Source organism: Adiantum capillus-veneris, chromosome 5, assembly GCF_014529385.1.
Source record: "Adiantum capillus-veneris isolate H3 chromosome 5, ASM1452938v2, whole genome shotgun sequence".
Taxonomy (NCBI): Eukaryota; Viridiplantae; Streptophyta; class Polypodiopsida; order Polypodiales; family Pteridaceae; genus Adiantum; species Adiantum capillus-veneris.
Window position 1 is genome coordinate 49,809,672 of NC_140935.1, and position 6,061 is coordinate 49,815,732.

Below are 6,061 nucleotides of genomic sequence, written 5' to 3' on the forward strand. Positions count from 1 at the left end.
TAATTGACCCCTGGTCTCCCCCTTGTGAATGTATATCAAAGTTCATTTGTGATCTTGCCTCAAATTCTTCAATAGGAGGTAAGATCTCACTTTTCTCTTTTTTCGTGCTGTTCATGTGGTAACTCACCCTGTTAGCTTCGTTGGCCTCACGGATTTGCTTCCATAGATCATCTAGACTGTTACAATCCTTGCCCATTTCTGCCAATGTTTTAGGCTGGAACCCGTCACTTGCCTCGTCTGTTGTATTTGGCGCTATGATAGGTTCTCCTCTAGACTCATAAGCATTCGCGAGTCTTTCCTTCGTTTCTACTTGTTCCTCTAAAGCTGGTGTGATAGGGGTTGGAGCTGGTACTTCATTCCAATTTGCAGGTTTACCAAACATGTTTTCTATCAAAGATTGAACTGTTTCAATCATCTTTCTACACATTTCCAACCTCTGTTATTTTATTTCATCATATGGATAAGTCATCCATCTTTGATCTTGGGTTTGGTTCTTTTTGAGTATGGATTTGTAAGCTTTTAGAAGTGCATCTAACTGCTCATTTAACTTGTCGGCCAGTACTGATCCTCCTGATCTTGCACTTTTGGGTTCTGCTATTTCCTTGGGTGCTATGGTTGCCGCAGTGTGTGAGCTTAGGCTTGCTAGATCGTCTAACCGCTCTAATCTATCCTTTGTGTGTTTTAACTCCTCGGATAGAGCCCTTTGCTCTCGTTCTTTCCTGGATTTCATATGCGCTTTTCTACCTTTCCAAGTGCTTCTCTGATTTTTCGTTTCTAAACTTGGGGCATCGGTTTTTGGCTCTTCAATTATGGGTTCGTTCGTCATTCTTTGAGCTTGGGCTCGTGTCATTGCCTGAATAGGTATTATTGTTTTGTTTTCGGACCCTCCACTGGAAGGCACTGCTTCCAGCATGTTCAAGGTAGTTTTTGCTCCTTTGCTCGGGTTCTTAGGGCAATCACGAATCAAATGAGTAACTCCACACTCGGTGCAATATGCGTTGACTCTAATGATTTCATCATGAGGACAGTCTCTTAGCCAATGGTCTCCACCACACTTGTAGCAGGGTCCTTTAGGCTGTTGAGGTTCTCCTTGAGCTCCTCTTTATTGGTATGCATGTCTTTGCCCACCCATGCCTCCGTTGGCTATGAACAACAATGTTCATTCATCCAAGCTATATCTTCTTTCTCCTGCTGCCTGTGCAATAGTTGGTGGTCCTGCACCTCCCATCATGCTCCATGGTTCTGGTGTTGAGGGTTCTTCCGGTGGATAATAGATAGGATTTGCAGCATATCCATTGGGATCTTCATATTATGCATGCATAGGAACCAAAGCCTTCTCTTCTGATTCAGTTACGGTTGGTGTGTATCTTATGCCGCCGACAACTGGTCATAATCCTGGTAGGGGTGGTTGTTGCCCCAACACTGATTGTGGTCTTTCTACACCTACAGGTCCTGGTAGGTTGCCTGCATGATACCTAGGCATTGGTGGAACTTGAGGAGATGCTACCTGAGCTTGGGGAGCATAAGGTCTCTCTCTCACATATCCCTTATTATAATAACATTCCTCCATCCCATGGTTTGTCCATTTTTGTTCAATAGCGCACCACTTGGGCTGTTTAGCATGGGGTTTGGCCTACAAGTTAATCTTTTTTAGCACTTCCTCAACAAGCTGCTCTTGGTCTACAGATACGTCTCCTTTCGGTGCTGTCTTAGAAGACTTGCTTCCGCTTTGTTGTGAGGATGAATCATCATCAAGATCCTTGAACTCACCCTCTTTGTAGACCTCACAATTGTCCACAAGGTAAAGAGCCTCTTTAGTTAACTCATTCAACGTCGTGCTACTCTTCATATGTAAGTCCTTTTGGAGATCTGCATTCCTTAGTCCTTGAATAAATATAAGCATAAGTCTGGACTGAGTTCGCAGTTCTTCCATAGGATAGAACTTAACATATCTTTTTAGTCGTCGTAAGGGTGCCTTTCACACAGATTCCCCATTCTTTCTGTTTGAATTTATGGATTTGTAAGACCGTATTATGAGCTATCCCCCTTTGTGAGAAATCTTCGATAAACTCGTCAAACACCTCCTCCATAGACTCAAAGTCTCTACGCTCCACAGAGTCAAACCAAGTAGTAGCGTCATCCTCTAGGGTTAGTCCAAACCCTGCAAATTGGGTAGGGAAGTCCAACACCTCTTCCACTCTAATTACACGCACAAAGGCTGCTACATGATCTCTAGGATCCCTGTTTCCCGTGTATTTCTTGTTTACCCATTTTTGCACTTGAGAAGGTTTAATTCTAAGATGGTCTACAAATCTCATCATTTGATCTCCTCTTCCCAATCTATATATCTCCTTTGGTCTTATGTAGTAGGATGGTTCCTCTCCCAGTGGTGCTCCTAGGCCATAATTTCTAACAGTTCTTGCACGAGATGGTTCATCTCTCCGAACTCTCTCTATGGGTGGTCTTCTAGGCTCTGTTGACCCTTGAGTTTTTGGCTTACTCTCTCCTTGATACCTTGAATAGAGTGGTGGTTCTTGTAAATCCCTTAGCCCTCATACAGCTTGATAACCATCTCGGTTTCGGTCTTGCTCCAATGTTGCAGTCTGTCGAAGCCATGCCTGCAATGATGGCTAAATTGCTGGTTGGTTTTGGTTGTTGAGTGTCTGCGGTCGGGTAGAATGTGAGGTCGCGTCATCCTCCCCTGAAAAGGGATTTGTCGACTTGCTAGGGGTGTAGGTGGCTCTTGGCACTTCATCGGGGGCATATGTTGATGCTCCTGGAACTATTGCCCTTTCTACCTCCTCTGGGAGAATACGTTGGTATTCTTGCGCGTACCTATCAACAAAAACGATATCCTTACCCATAGAAATTTCATAAGAGAATAAGTAAAGAACCTTGTCTTTGCTTAGCTTGTTTGGGCATGGTTCTTTGCAACGAAAGTAAGAGACTATTCCCTCGCTCTCATGCTTGTAAATTCCCACATTCTCATTATAAGTTGAGACCCTGATTGTTTTCTTATCATACATAAAAATCGCTCCAAGTCGATCAATGTTTGGAGGCGGTTCTTGAGTTTCTGAAACCATTTCCCCCTTCACCACGTTATCTCCATATCTGTTGTAATCTTCAGGGTTACTAACTATCAGATAGTGGTTCCCCTTTTCGTCTCGAAATCTATCTTCATCATCATAGACTCAGATTATCTCCAATCTCTGAGCCAGCCTTTCTTCAATACAAATACACTTGCGTCCTCGATAGTCAGAATAAACTAGGGCTCCCCTCGAGTTTATTCCTTCTAAGAAGATCACAGTGAACTTGGAATCATTCAAAGGATTAAGGGAGGTGCTTCCTCCTGGCATTTGTCCGTCATAGGTGAAACCTCATAGCTGTTGACTACTCAGCATGAAGAAGGATTTGTCTGATGAATTGTCAGTATCACTACTCTCCTCAATAATCGGTGCTAGTCTTGCCTTGCCTGAGTTCCACTCTCCTCGGTGGACACTAAGCTACCTTGCCTGAGTTACACTCTCCTTGGTGGACACTAAGCTACCTTGGTCACCTGCCACTCTAAAAATGTATCTTCCTGATCTTAAATTCATCAAAATTATCAATGTAATTTATCACAAATCCAACCACTCACCTGGAAAAGGATCACTCTCCGCACAACTTCTTGCTTTGCCGCCCGCTGAATATACCTGTACACAAGCATTTAATTTCGCCAATCTAATCAAAGCATTTAACCGCTAGAGGTGATTTTAGTAATGATTTGTATAATTGGAGAGTTAACCTCAACCACTACTGTATTTTATACACTACTGATGTTCTGGATAGGTCTGCTGATTTGGAACTGTACTTCCCTCGAATATTGGTCAATTTACGTGAAAAGTCTGAATTCAGTCTTTGCTCTGTCAAAAGGTCAAACAAGGTCCAAATTCACTTCTGAAGGAAGTTCTGGAACCCTTAAGTTAAATGGAACCTCACTGTATAAGCTCATTTAAATTTTCTCTTCACTAAGCCCCAGTAGACATCCTACACGTAGGATGTCTCCTACTCAGTTTTACCTGGATTTTTGCAATATGGATTTCCCTTGATGTGTTGAGTCCACAACTGTTTTTACTTTTTGATTTAGACACCTATGAGCTGGTCAATGGATCAGAAATCTGTTCCGACAGCCTGCTGTTGGTCTGGATCAGTCTAATCAACTCCAATTTGGACCAAAATGGACTAGGAGGCTTGCCTGAGGCTATACAACACCCTACTAGGCCTACAGTCAGTATCTGGCTTCAATTTCTTGCTTTAGACATTCTACGCGTAGCATGTCTTTTCACTCAGAATAGCTTCAAATGCAAATCACAGACTCCTCTTGAGGTGTTGATCACTTTGGTATGCTCAAAATTAGGTTTGGAGTGCAAAATCACATAGATGACATCCTACGTGTAGGATGTCTTTTTGTTCTGTTTGACCCCAGACTTGACCCACAACTTCCCCTTGATGTCAGCAACCTAGTGGTATGCTTAGATTTTGGTTTGGATTTCAAAAGTCCCCAATTTTAGCTCTTCTAGCCTTTTTCAGTCAAACGTGCTAAAGTCTGCTTAGAACCCAATTTTCTCACCCAAATGAGATGAAACCTCTCTCAGTCACTCAATATATCATGCAGATCATGCTCATGCATCCATCCTATGGTTTTGGTCTTAAAATAATGCCTTGGCACAATTTGGGTAGGATGTCTGGCAATTTCAGTGTGTCGGGCCTTATCCTGTCAAGATATGGTCAAATTTCCACTTTCTAGGTAAAAATAGGGTAAAACCTACCTTCTGAACACACTGGTCAACTCAAAATTAAAAAATTCCCACCAGATTAGCCTGTAGATATCCTACGCGTAGGATGTATCCTGGCTTAAAATTATTTTTTTTCCTGACAGAAATGCTCCTGATGCTCTGCAGCTCTATCAGAAACACTCACAATAACTTTTGGACTTCACCTTAGCTTTCAAACACACTTTTGCGTCTTTAACAACCTTGTGATGAATCTATCAAGCAAGTATACATGCATGAAGTGCTCTAAATCCTGAATCATGATGTCCTACTTACTCTACTCCTCCTCCTCATGTGAAATGGTGATAATGGTGTTTTGGTTGCTTCTTGGCCTCTCCGAACTCTCAAGCTCTCCTTTCACCGCTTCTACCACTCAAACTCCTACTCTTTACAACACAACCCAACTAAAAACTACCTAAGTTTACCTAAATCTACCTAAGTCGAAGGATCTAGGCTAGACGCACGCTCCCTAGACTCCCTCTAAGACCTAAAGAGTCCTCCACCCTCTGATCCTATCTAAATGTAAAACGAGACTCTTGGCAAGACAAAGAATCTCTATCCTCAAGGACTAGTCTCGGTCACCTACCTAAGGTTTTCGTCCCCGACAGCGACGCTAATGTTGGACGGATACGCCACGACGGACGTCAGCATAGGGAGAACTCACCTAACAAGATTTGTCAGCTAAGGATGAAGCTCGACCCGTAGGCGCGTGGAAGCAAGCATAGGGTGTCAACCTACAGTCGACCGAATCCTATCTAATTCCTACAGAGGTATCTACCCAATGTCTAAGCTACAACCTTCAGGAGTGCATACGAGGAAACTTCCTACAATGATTTCTAGAGCCGAACACCCATCAAACAATCTCGAAACACCACAGAACTTGAAGGAGATCCTACTAAAACCAATAGGTCGCTCTCCCTAAGGTCTATGAACCAAAACGCCAACCCAAAACACCTGGTGCAGAATCACGTAGGATGTCTGACCGAAATTTTAAGGTCGTCGTTTTCGAAATCAAAAGTACCTAATGTGTAGCTCTACTCAATGCGAACGCGTGGATATGCTGTAATGCGAAATCGGACAACGTATGCTCACCGAATCACCAGATGAAGCTCGGAGATGGAGCTCACAAAACTGGACCGTACGCGCGCAATGCAAGCGGACAACTTTGATAAAACTCCTATATACGACTCATATTAGGGAATATGACCCCCCTTGCTATGCTTATACGACAATCCATGCAAAAAACTATC